Consider the following 12,520-nt stretch of genomic DNA (forward strand, 5'->3'; position numbering starts at 1 on the left):
ATTACTTTCAGAGCTTGTGTGGGCCTGTCTTGGAGTCAAATCTCCCAAGGATGGACTGCGCCACTTGTGCGTGAGCAATCCTAGGGCCAAAGAGTGTGGGCCTGTGTGTGAATCTTGGATGTGTGGGCTCGGGTGTCCTCTTGAGTTTGTGCAAGGCTCCTCATGTTGCAGAACAGAACTGAAGGTGGGAAAGAGAAGGGGAGTGGGCTCCTGGCCGGGGGACTTTGGTTCCACAAATTTTATGGGTGGCCTGGTATTTCAAACTCTCAACTCATCTTGACTGTGAAGCACACTACTTTAGTAACTAAGCTTTAATTGACCGAGGAGGTCCTTACATGGCTTCCTGGGCTTGAGTGGAGTAACAGTGGTTATTGATCTGTGGATGTTAATGACGTAGGAAGTAGGGATGTTCTTCAGAGACATTCCTAGGGAGGTGCTACTGGTGGTAGTGGTGATTGCTGTTATTATTTCATGAACACTGAAATCTTTTATTTTGTTGTAAATTTGTCTCTTTCCTTGAATACTGGACTGTAAAGGAATGTGGATGTGTTCTTGTATACTCAGGATTCTAGTTGTTGAGTTCTGGTTGCTTAACTTTTTTACTGTAGTTTTTACTTTCAGCTCATTCAGAGTCGTAAGCAATTTTATGAGGGCCCACTTTATCCTTTTGTCCTCTCTCCATGATAATACATGGTCTTTGAGCCCAGGAAGATGATTTATATGTCACTTTAAAATATAGCCGTCTTTTCTCTGTCTCTCTCTTCCCTCCTTCTCTCTCTTTGAGGTATATTTATGCCTACTATCTCCCAGGCCCTGTGCTAGAATTTCTGTTGTGCTTATTTTTCAGTGATAACATATGATTGTTTGAAATGTCACCATCTAGTGTTTAGTAAACCCATAATAGAAAATACCTTTGTTGCTTCACAAATATTGACAGCAATTTAAAGTCATCATTCCAATATTTAAATATTTTGCCTTTTTTTCTTTCTGGAGAGAAACAAATAACTGTAGGCATTTGTTACCATGTAAAAAAAATGCATGTGAAAATTTTCAAATGTTTTACTCTGTAATTAGAGTTACATACTGTTATTTAGATCTCTTCTTTAGTTCTCTTAACCATGCCTATCTTTGTAGTGTCCCCTCTCTTTTTCTAAATACTTTATCCTGCCCCCCCTCACTCCTCCACATCTCTGGATTTTTCCTCTCTCTTCATTGTTCTCTTTTTCTCTCTTTCTTCTTCTTTCTCTCCCTCTTCCTCTGCCTTCCCCGCCCCGGATCCTCCCATGCACCCCTTTCTGCCTGCTTCTCTCTTGTTTACACTCTTCCCCTTGTATGTGCCCTTTGTCTTTGCGTGGTTTATATCTCCATCGGGAGAAGATCCAACCATCTTTTAATGTGACAAACAGCATCCAGGTGTGAGGTTCCAAGTCAAAGAGCTGGAGAGTCATCCAGGTGAGGGTTGTCAGAACCTTTGAGATGGATCATCTAGCAGGGTCCTCCTCATTTTGTGCCTGAGAAGACAGGTCCAGTGAATTAGACAACTGGCTCAAGGCTACGCAATGGCCAGGCTGCATATCTCCTATTTCCCAGTCCAGTCCTTTTCTTAAAAATAGCTTCTGAATACATTCAAATACAAACAAACAAGCCACCGTAAATTGCAGACTTCTGTATGTGTGCAGAATACATTCAAGTACAATTCTGAATACATTCAAGTACAAACAAATAAGCCACCGTAAATTCCAGACTTCTGTAGGTGTGCAGACTTGTGTATGTGTCCTCTGGTGCCAAGGAAAGAAAGAGAACGGAGGGAGAATGAACACAGAAGAACATACAAGATGCCCTGATAAATCATTTCCTCAAAAGATCACTAAAAGATAGCTTAGAAATTGTCAGTAAGAACTATAGACTAACAAGTTCAGACAAGCTACTGCAGAGAGGTGTATACTTAAGTTAGAGGGCAGGAGAGGTACATTTGTCAACATAAGCAGAGAAGGCAGACCTATCGATCTTACCATTGGGAAAAATATTTTGTAAAAAAATAAAGGAGTTGATCTTTTACCTTGATTTTTCTTGTTTTGTGGCAAAATGTACAAAAACCTATTTTAATGCATAAATTAAAATAAGTGTACTGAAAGTTACTTGGGTTAATATCAATTTAAAACACTTTAGGCTAGACCAGCTGTAATAATATTCCCAAAGATCTCCATTTTATCATTATTTACAGCTAACAAGACATTTATGGTCTCTCTTTGGTTTTCTCTGGTGGAACATTGTTGGCAATGCTTTCCTGACTTGAAATTCTCATGTGCCTGGAAATCTAGTTAGGAAAATGAGTAAGTAAATAACTTCTCCTAAGAGTATCTCTCCTTTGTGACATAAATTAGATATCCATTCACATCTATGGAATAATTCCCAGTTTTGTAATTAAATAATTTGATATGCCCAAGCAAACACGCCAATCTCTTTCTAGTCCAGGAGAATTCAGTCAACTTTCTACTTGAACAAACAACGAATGCTTTTAAATAGATGCATCCTTTTCTCAAAATTGGATTATGAAGAGCAGATCTGAGCTGCAATCAGATGGATAATTAAACAGCAAAGGTAAGAAGCTTCTGACTGGGCATGTTACTGTGTTAATTTAAAAAATAAAACGTGATTTTTAATCCTGAGGGTAATTTGGGCAATGCATGTGTATAGCGATGTAAAGTTCCCTCGCTTCACACTGTAATCTCGAAATTGCTGGTGCATTTGAAACTGGCTTTCTCCCAGAGAACAGGCAGTTTCACTGGAGAACTTTGATCTCATTTTATGCTTTTCTGGAGTGTGTGTAGTTGAATGAAAAAATGAAAATGCTGCTTTAAAACAGTTTTTTAACTTTTTTCTCTCCTTCAGCTATGATGCTTTGTTTCTTCAGATCTGTTTAATAACTGGACTCTTTTCGGGAGTGATTTTTAAAATGCTGGGAAATCTTTCCTTTTTCGCAATGTAGCAGTGGCCTCTGAAATGTCATAGATGTTTGGTTTTTTTGAAACCTTGTTTACGGCAGTTACTATATTTTACTTTGTGTTATAGTAATTTGGCATGCAAATATGTCTTCTAGACCCAATTTTAAGCTCTTCGAGGGCAGGGTCACTTTTTCACCCAGGGTCTTTTACTTGATTGGAGAAATGATTGTGGACTCAGGGAATGAAGACAAGACATACATTGTTCTTTGAGAGTACACAGCTATGTGGCTGGCTGTTGGCTGGGTAACTAGCTGGCCAGTTTACCCGTAGCCAAAGATTCAGAGGCAACATGCTCATAATGTCCTGTAGACATTGTTTAATATGTTTGTTCTTTGAACAAGAATGAAGTGAAAATGTGGATCTGTGAGCCATCCTTTTATCAATGTGATTGAAAATGTAATTCAATGTGATTGATCACGTTGAAAATGAGTGGGAAAGGAAATGACACTTTGATTAGTTGAAGAGAATTCTAGATTTTGCCCTTGGTACTTTGGACAAGTAACCTTTCAATGTTTTTTCAGATATTTAAATTCTAATGACTGAGTATTCTTGGTTATAGAACATCCAAGTCCTGAGACTTTTCTTCTTCTTCTTTCTAATTTAACTGTTTATTAACTTTTCCCAAGAGAAGGCATAAGAAGTATGACTGCATTTTTACTGTTAATTAAACCTTCCCATGAAACTATTTAGACTCCTTTTTTTTTGCTAGTGAGAAAAACTATCTGGACGCTTTTCCTGGGCTTTTGAGGGTGGTAAGAGGAGTTCTTTCTTATTGTTGTTACATATTTAATAATAATAATTCCAATTTCATTTCACTTTTATGTAGCATTAATTTTGCAACAAGCCCAGCATGACAGCAGCCACACATCCTGGTCAGCAAAGACACTATCAGCCATGCTCTGGAACATTACTGAACTGGGAGTACAATTCATCCAGTTTCTCTTTTAGCTTTGTAGAGAGTCCGGCAGTAGGTCGTATGGAATTAGGGATAAAAGAAAACTCTTTCTTTGGCTTTTCCAGATCTCTTAACACCATTTAAACTCTTGGAAGCGTGCCCTTGGGAGGAAGAAAAGGGTGGTTCCAACATCCTTAACATCAACAGACTATTGATCAAATTCAGCCTTTAATCCTTCTGCAGATGGGGAGATAAAGGCATCTGTTCTGACTTCTCTAAGGCCAAGAGTTATTGGGAGAGCTGGGAAGACTAGATTTAGAATTTAGGGCTCCCTTATTATGAATATATTACTTTGTGAACTCACTTGGACCAAACTTAGGTTGTCTCAGAGGCAGCAGAGAGACCAATAAGAGCGACAGGGGCAAAAAGAGATGGTCAAAGGCAGTAGCGGAAATACATGTCTCATGTAATTTTCATCCGATGTGAGCATCTGTGGGTCTTGGCAAGGGTCGGGGCTTGTTCACCACAGGGTTCTTGGAGAGCCAGTTCATTCTCTTACCCCACAAACATGGAAGGGCTTACTGAATGCAGAGCACTATCTTCAACACTTTTACAATTCTCAGTCCCATTTTTAACCCCACCCTCTATGTTAGGCAACTTGTTTTTTATAATTTCTTCTTTCACTTTTTCATTTATAGGTAGACGATAGTAATAAGAATGATCTTGTAACCTCACAGAAAACTTCAGGTTGATTAGTAAGTGAGCACGCTATTGCAATAAATCCATATAAAGTCAAAAGGCAGCATTTGTATATTTGTAGTCAAATCAATGGTCAGTCTTATATGCTCCAGGTAAAGATAGATGTCACCATGTATATTGCCAATTATCTTTATCCAGCTCAATTTGACCAGGTCAATAAAACTTGTGTGTATATCATACTTTGTATTGTGGGAGATATAGAAAGCATAATAGTGCCCCTAATTTACATTTGGTATAATTGAGGTTGTGATTTTTCCAAAATTTATTCTGATATAAAGTAAATTATGGATACAGGTTTTTCGGTCCCTAACCTTGAGTTCTTATCTAATTATTCTACAAAGAAATGATGCATGTTAAATTTATCTTTTTAAATGACTCATTCAGTCTTCCTGTCCCTCTCTCCCCCAAGTAAAATAAATAACCCTCATTATCTAATTTTTTGTGAATTCAATTTGTCCAAAATAGGCTGGGGATAAGTTAATTAATAATTATATATTATGACTGACTTGGGGTTAGAAGTTATATCAAATTGGGGCCAAAACACTTTTCAAATAATTAGAAAATAATAAAATGCACTGACTCCCAACAATATCATGTGAACATGGACCATAACTTTATAATCCTTTTATTGTATATGAGGCTGAATATTAGGCTGAATCTCCACTGATCATATCCTAATAGCTTTTAAAAATAAGTCTCTGAGTCAGCTTGTTTATATTTCATTTGTCTCTTCTCATAAAATGTGGCTTAATAAAACAATGGTTATGTGAACTTCTGGTTGTTTAATTCCAGTTAAACAGGAATGATTTTCTTTTGTTATGATTAGGGAGAAGAATGGTTCTTACTTTCCAGGCCCATTTGTGAGGAAGCTGTCTCTTTCAGAACGCCTCATGAACCTGCTCACTTGCCGTCTCATAGGGTCTTTGCACTTAACTCTCTGCTTTTTGGAATTTGGGACATTTTACAAAATCTCCTCAGGTTTTCTAGGTCATCTTTAAAAATGGGCTTCCGGAAGATTTTAATAATCAAATGAATGATATCTGTGATAAAATCTTTTAAAACAGGTTTTCATGATCTAGTGTGTGGGAGCGGGGTGGCGAGAACAAATAACCAGAAAAACCTAAGTGGGATATAAAAGTGTTTTCTTCCAACATATTTGCTAATAAACATTCAGGCAATTTTATGCAGGCTTTTTGGAAATTCTAGAAGCTTTTTCATTTCAGGCTTAATATATTTGGATCATAAATAAATATCAGATACCTTTTGGAGGCATTAGAAGCTAAACATTATGCAAAGTCTACCCTCTGTTGCGTCAGGAGCTTGAATTGTTTTCATTAAAATATCCGCTGTGAAAGCACTGAGATTACATGGGTTCGCTCCCTTTTTTTTCTGCTGTCGAATGCCAGAGATTGGTATTGTTGGTAGGAAAGGAGATTTCATTTTCCTTGGCCACATTCTGGTGTTGGTTCCACTGCAGCAACTCTCCCGTTCCAGATTTTTGTGCCCAAGGTAAGTCAGAAAAGGAATTTCAGGAGTGAAGTTTGGGCTGTCGATGAAGTGTGCGGGAAGCCCAACATGCATCTTTAGAATGAAAGTATACGTCTTTGCCTGCCTGAATGTGTGAGAAATGGAAAACCCTTTACACAGCCTAAACCTCCCACTGGGGTGATTATCAAGTAGTGTTTATGGTCAAAATATGACCGAAGGTTTTTCTGAGGGAAAATGTTTTCCTGCTATGCGTCAGGCAGGCATCTGTGTGCCTGCCTTAAGTTTATAAATTGATAACATCCTGTTCCAAAAAATACTGTCAGGTCTTATAACACCACGATTTTGTTCTGACATATTCTGATAAATGGATAATTTTGCTTTAAATAATCATTCCTGGAATTTCCAAATATATAAAGGAAAGCATAAATAATTTATGGGGAAGATGCCTTTCTCATCAATGCAAACTTTCAGAATTGACTAATAATTGCATTTTCTCTTAAAAAAACCATTCATTATTTTTTACTATTTGGAATGACTATAAATGTCAACAAAATAGATTCAAGCAAGTTTTATGAGTGAGATTCCAAACAAATGATAATAAGCAAAATCATGAGATACGTCAACCAAAATAATTGAGCTAGAATATGCTATACATAAATAAAATAAAGTAAATTAAAAAAAATTATATTCCTAAAGAACTATCGATAGTAAAATAGATATCCTCTGAGGTTACCCTCCCAGGATAATAACAGTAATTCTTCCAGAACCAGTTAGGGACTGGTGAGAGCAACTTCTCACTGCCAATTAAGGGAACTGGCCCCTGTAGCTTGGTGTCTTCAGTGTGTAGTCAGCTCTCCTCTGCTAATGCACCCTAGCCTTAAATAAAGCAGCGTGGCAAATATTTACAGTGAGTTTTATGTGTCTTTGGGATTCTTCCGTCCCCGCCATTGGTAAATAGCGCATTTCCTCCACCAATCCGTGACCTTTGAGATAACTTCCCCCTGTTAAACACACACTCATTTATGTGAGTGTTTTTCTTCCTTTCTTTTTTCCCCCTATTTCAAAAGCTACTCTTTTTTTCTGCCTCATGTGCAACTGCTTTCAGCACAGAGTAAGGTCTACTGATGAACCTCAAGTCTATAGTTTTCAAAGGAGGGAGTCAGAAGCAAAGGAATTAGCAATCACAAAGATAAGCCTGCAAATGCAACCTGAATAGAAATACGCTTTGCCCATTGCAAATTATGCTTAAATATTACTGGTTGTAACTTCCATGCTAATATATCTCAAAATAAAATACAGGTTGGTTGCGATGCTGTTCTAAAGTATATGATACGCTTTTATTGCTTGGTAAACTGATCTGTATGATATTTGTAGATTTTCAGGGGCCCATATGGACCTTTTGAAATAAAAGCATTATATTGGACGTGGATGCAAACATGCCACTTACCTGCTCCATGCAAACTGGGATACTTAGGAATCACCATGTTAGTGAGCTGGAGGCCATGGGATGGTATCCAAGCAACTCCTGTGCCATCACTACATAGCTGTCGGTCCAGCAAACTGGGGCACTGTTTTCCAACTCATGTAATCTGTGCCATTCCTGGAGAACTTGCCGGGGCCCCCAGGAGAGGCAGCAGCAGCCTCAAACCTCTTTTTCTGTCCCTTCTTAGTTTTCATGTCCGTCTGCATGTAGTTTTATTGTGTTCTTTCCTCTGATTTCTGGGCCAAAACTTGCCAGAGGGAGGGGGCAGGATTAGGATGAAGGGACCAGTATGAGGAGACGTAACAAAGTCCATGTGCTACGCCAGAGGTATTGCAGCAGACCAATGATGTGATTATAGAAGCCTGGCTCCCCAGCTGGATTGTGTTACTGACACATTAACTGTGAGTCAGCCTGCCACTTGCTGACTGTCTTGTATTGTTTCTTTTGTTATTTCTTCTACTGCTACTACTACTACTACTACTGATATTAGCTATCACTTGTTGTATCAACACAACTCAATTGTACTTCCCATTAATGTCTCAACCTACCTGTAATCTCTTGTTTGGGTATGGTAGCATGGGGTGGGAGTGGGGTTGTCCCAGGCTAGTATATAATAATATGGTTTTGTAACCTGTTTTTTTGTTTTGTCTTTCCATTTAACAAACTGGTGTGAACATCTATTCATACCTCTAAATATTCTTCTACAGCATCATTTTTTATATGTAGATAATTTTTATGGTTAGATAGCATTCACTTGTCCAATCAAAGTGAATTTTTTTGCTACTATAACAATGATTGTGTATTGCCTTATAGCTAAATCAGGATTATTTCCTTAGGATACACTATTAGAAGCAGAGTTGGTACATTAAAGAGTATATTTATTTGTAAAGATTTGATTATTTTTGTCAAATTGCCCTCCAGAAAGTTTATTTCTCTTCAATTTATTCTCCTACGAGAGGTACATGAGAGAGTCTATTTTCCCATATCTTAAGTAATATTGTTTTTAAAAAACATTGCCAATCTGCTACGGGGGGAATGGTATCTTGCTGTGGTTTTATTTGCATTTCTTAAAATAGTGGTGAAGTTGGACATTTTTTCCTTTGTAAATTGCTTATTGGTTCCTTGCTTGTTTTTCTTTTGAGATGCTTATTTTGCATTAACTTTATTGAAGTTCTTTATATAGTACAGATAGTATTCCACTTGTCTATGGGTTTTCTATAATGTAAATATTTTCCCCAGTTTCTTAGCTACCTTTTGACTTTTTTCCTTGGGTATATTTTTACATGAGAAATTTTTGTGCACGTGGTTAAGGGTTTACATGTTTTCCTTTTAAAGTTTCTGACTTTGGTGTTGTGTTTAGAAAGGACATCCCCATCCCAAAATTACACACACTTTTCCTACATTTTCTTCCAGAACTTTTTTGATTTCTTTATTTCACATTTAAATTTTAATCCATCTAGAATTAATTTTCTTGTGTAGGAGTGTGAGATTTTAACTTTATATTTTTTCTAAAGACTTTTCCACTTGTCCTGAAAATGATTTAGTGACTAAACTATCCTTTCCCTTTCAAGTTTTACCTTGAAAAAACATAATACAAAATTTTGTATCTAGATTTTTTCTACCTTTTTTTTGGATCAGCATCACATTGTTTTAATATTATAATGCACTTAAATATCTAAAAGCTTGAATCACTCATCTTTTTCAAAAATTTCTTGGCAATTTCTTTTATCATCTCCTGACCAGATGGTTGTCATGGTGTCTTAATTGCTCATTCTACCATCGGTCTCACTTGCTTCTCATCTGGTCACAACAGAGTCTGCTATTGTTCTGAAACACAAATTAAATCGTATTACTCCCCTGCTTGTTGTATATACTTCCAGCCATTTTTAAAAACTAGAAATGGCCACATTGTCTATAGCAGGATTTTAAACCTGCAGTGCAAGCAATTTCTGGGCTTCAGAGTGTTTGTAGACACTGTACACCCTATTTTAGTGAATGTGTGCTTTTTTTTCCTCAGAAGAGGGTTCATAGTTTCGCTAGATTTTAAATAGCCATGACCCCAAAGCACTGATAACCACTGGACTACAGGAGGGCAGGCAGACTCCTCAGAATGGCAGCTCGTAAGGAGCAGGCTCTCCAGGGATGGACCCTGCGTACCTCCCTTACTGCTCTCCTACGTCCTTCCTGCTCCCCACGCATCCTGAATTGCTTGCGGGCTACCAAACAGCCCGCGGAATCACGCCTCAGTGCTTTTGTACGTGCTATTCCTTCTGCTGAAATGGTCTCGTGCACACACCTCACCCATCTGGAAAATCGCTGCTTGTCTTTCAAAGGATGATCAAAGGGTCTCCTCCTCTGTGAAACCTTGCCTGCTCTCCTTAGGCAGAGCTGATAACCCTCTCCCTTTTTTTTTTAACCAGTATACTTAGTCTGTATTTTATTATTACTCTTCTACTATCAGTGGGTTCTTGGGCAACAGAGAAATTTTGGGTACAAAGGAGAGAAGGAGGGTGAGTGAAAGCAGGGAGAATGGTTTGGGGTGGGGGGCTCTTGGAGTCTCAAAGGACTGGCGTGGCCTGAGCTCAAGTGATGGCAGCACGGATGGTGCCATGTCCGCGCCCGGGATCCGAACCAGCGAAGCCCAGGGCCACAGAAGCGAGAGCACGAACCCAACCTGTTGGCCCTGGGCCAGCTACTTCTGCCTCATTCTTGTTAAAGGTTGTTTGGTGTTCTGTTGCTTGTGTGTCACATAATTTGTATAGCCAATCCCCTCGTGGTGGACATTTAGGTTGTTTTAATCTTTTCCTATTTCCAACAGTGCACACATGTGCAAGTATATCTGTAGGACAAAGTTTTAAGAGTAGAATTATTAGATGAAAGCAGTTACCAAATTTTTCATCATAGAAGTTGCACCAGTCTACCCTTCTAGCAGTGTCTGTGAGCCATTGCTTCTCCCACCACACCAACACCCACTGCTAATCTGATGGGAGAAAATGTATCTCATTGGCATTTCAATTAATGCTGCTTTTATCAGGAGTATCATGGAGCACCTTCCCCATGTTAACGTTTCTATTCCCTTTTTCTACTATTAACCTCTCTTGAACCTCTGAAATTGTGAGAAACTGTTGTCAAAAGAAGTGGGTCATTTTCCCCGACATCTCTCTAGGCACTGAATAGAGGCCCCAATTTCCAGTCTTCTGGTGACGGACTTGGGTTCCTCAGTGAATGGCCCCTATTCCTTCCCTAAACATGTTTATTGAATGCATGTTATATGCCACATTCTGCCCTAGGCACAAACAGCAAAAAAGGCACAAAGTTCTGCCCTCATAGAGCCTACTTTCTAAAGGGGAAAGGGTACTATAAATAAATTAGCTTAAAAATAGAAATTCCAGGTAGTGATAAGACATGAAGAATAAAGCCGGGAAAGGGTTTAGGTGGCTAGGGTGAGGGGAGCGCTGTGTTACACAAGGTTGAGGGGAAATCCATAACCAAGCACTTTGCCCTGCTTCTTTCTCATCTCTGTGCTCTAATTGTCTTCCCTTCCCTTGTTTCATTCTTCTTATTTCTTTCAGGTATGAATTCTCTGATGCAGAATATGACTAGAGCTTAGTTTAATGACCTTTCCACAATGATTGTATTAAAATGATTTCTCTTCAGTGTGAATTCTCTGGTATGTTGGAACAAATGAATGGTATCTAAAGGCCTTTTCAAATTTGTTGCATTTATAGGGTGACCAGGAACACCAATATCTGACATAGAAAACACGTGGAAGATTCCAGCACTTACTGAGGGGCACTTCACTCCATTCTCAGATAGTGCCAGCTGTCTCACAAACGCCTGATATCAATTACAAAAGAGAGAGCTTCTCAATGGGACTGGTTCATGGCTGTCCTTGTGACAAAGGCTATCTTCATTTGGAAAAATTGTCCTAATAAGAGGAAATGGAAATGAAAATTTATCATAGCTTCCACAGCTCCTGAACATGTCTACAACAGGGTTGGTTGGGAAACAAATGTTTTTATTAATTTGTTTATCAAACGCTTATGAGCTGGAAAGAAATGCTCTAAGATTTTCACCATGGAAGCAGTGGTAACTAAATTTCCATAATGGATCAAAGATTTGACGAATATTCTCAATTTACATATTCTCTCTGAATCTATGCTTAGAGAAAAGGTATTAATATAAATTAACATAAGGAAAAACCCAAGCATGTTAAGAATATTCAAGATCTACAGGCAAAGGCTACCAGTGGGTTCTTGGGAAAAGTCAGAGAGAAATTTTGGGTCCAAAATTAGGAAAGATACCCACCACCAACTTTCAGTGAAAGCACAAGCTGGCTACTTAGCTTTTCTTGTGGTCTAGAGTAATGTAAAATAATAATAATAGCTTTTATTTATAAATTACTTTATGTTAGGCACTGTTTTAAGCACTTTATACATTATCTAACTCATTCTCACAGCAAGCCTGAGAGAGAGGTAATTTCACGGTACCTTATAGATGAGGAAACTTATACTTAGAGAGACAGGTTAAGTGACCTGTCTAAATCAAACAGTTAATAGATATTGGAATTGAGATTTGAGCCATGTTAGTCTGACTGCAAAGCTTGTGCCCAAGCAGTGTTTACTGAGAACCTCCAAAGGGCGATACAACAGTTTAAGATGGGTTCACATATGTTCAGTCGTTACAATGACTGGGTAGAGTAGATATTCGCTGAAGGTGAGGAAATGAAGAGTAGAGAGGTAAAGTGATGTGGAGGTCACACATTTAAGAGTGGTCAAGTGAGACTATGAACTCAAGACCTCTCTCTCTAAACCCTTTGATACATATACTTTTTACTATTTCACAGTCTATTCTCTGTCTGCACAGTGATCTTGATATTATTCTTCCAGT

The 12,520-nt window shown here is 38.3% G+C and overlaps 1 protein-coding gene across 17 annotated transcripts in view; it reads left to right on the plus strand.

Moving 5' to 3' along the window:
* The window catches only part of PDE4D (phosphodiesterase 4D), a 1,369,870-nt gene that overhangs the window by 61,005 nt on the left and 1,296,345 nt on the right, over positions 1 to 12,520 (plus strand). For 4 of the 17 annotated variants that reach the window (XM_070587532.1, XM_070587545.1, XM_070587540.1 and 1 more), the window contains exon 2: positions 2,471 to 2,601. The exons of the other annotated variants lie outside the window; for them this stretch is intronic. The gene's annotated coding sequence lies outside the window, so the exon portion shown is untranslated. The remainder of the gene's footprint in view (positions 1 to 2,470; positions 2,602 to 12,520) is intronic. 17 annotated transcript variants of the gene reach the window in all.

Source organism: Equus przewalskii, chromosome 20 (assembly GCF_037783145.1).
Source record: "Equus przewalskii isolate Varuska chromosome 20, EquPr2, whole genome shotgun sequence".
In the NCBI taxonomy this organism is placed as follows: domain Eukaryota; kingdom Metazoa; phylum Chordata; class Mammalia; order Perissodactyla; family Equidae; genus Equus; species Equus przewalskii.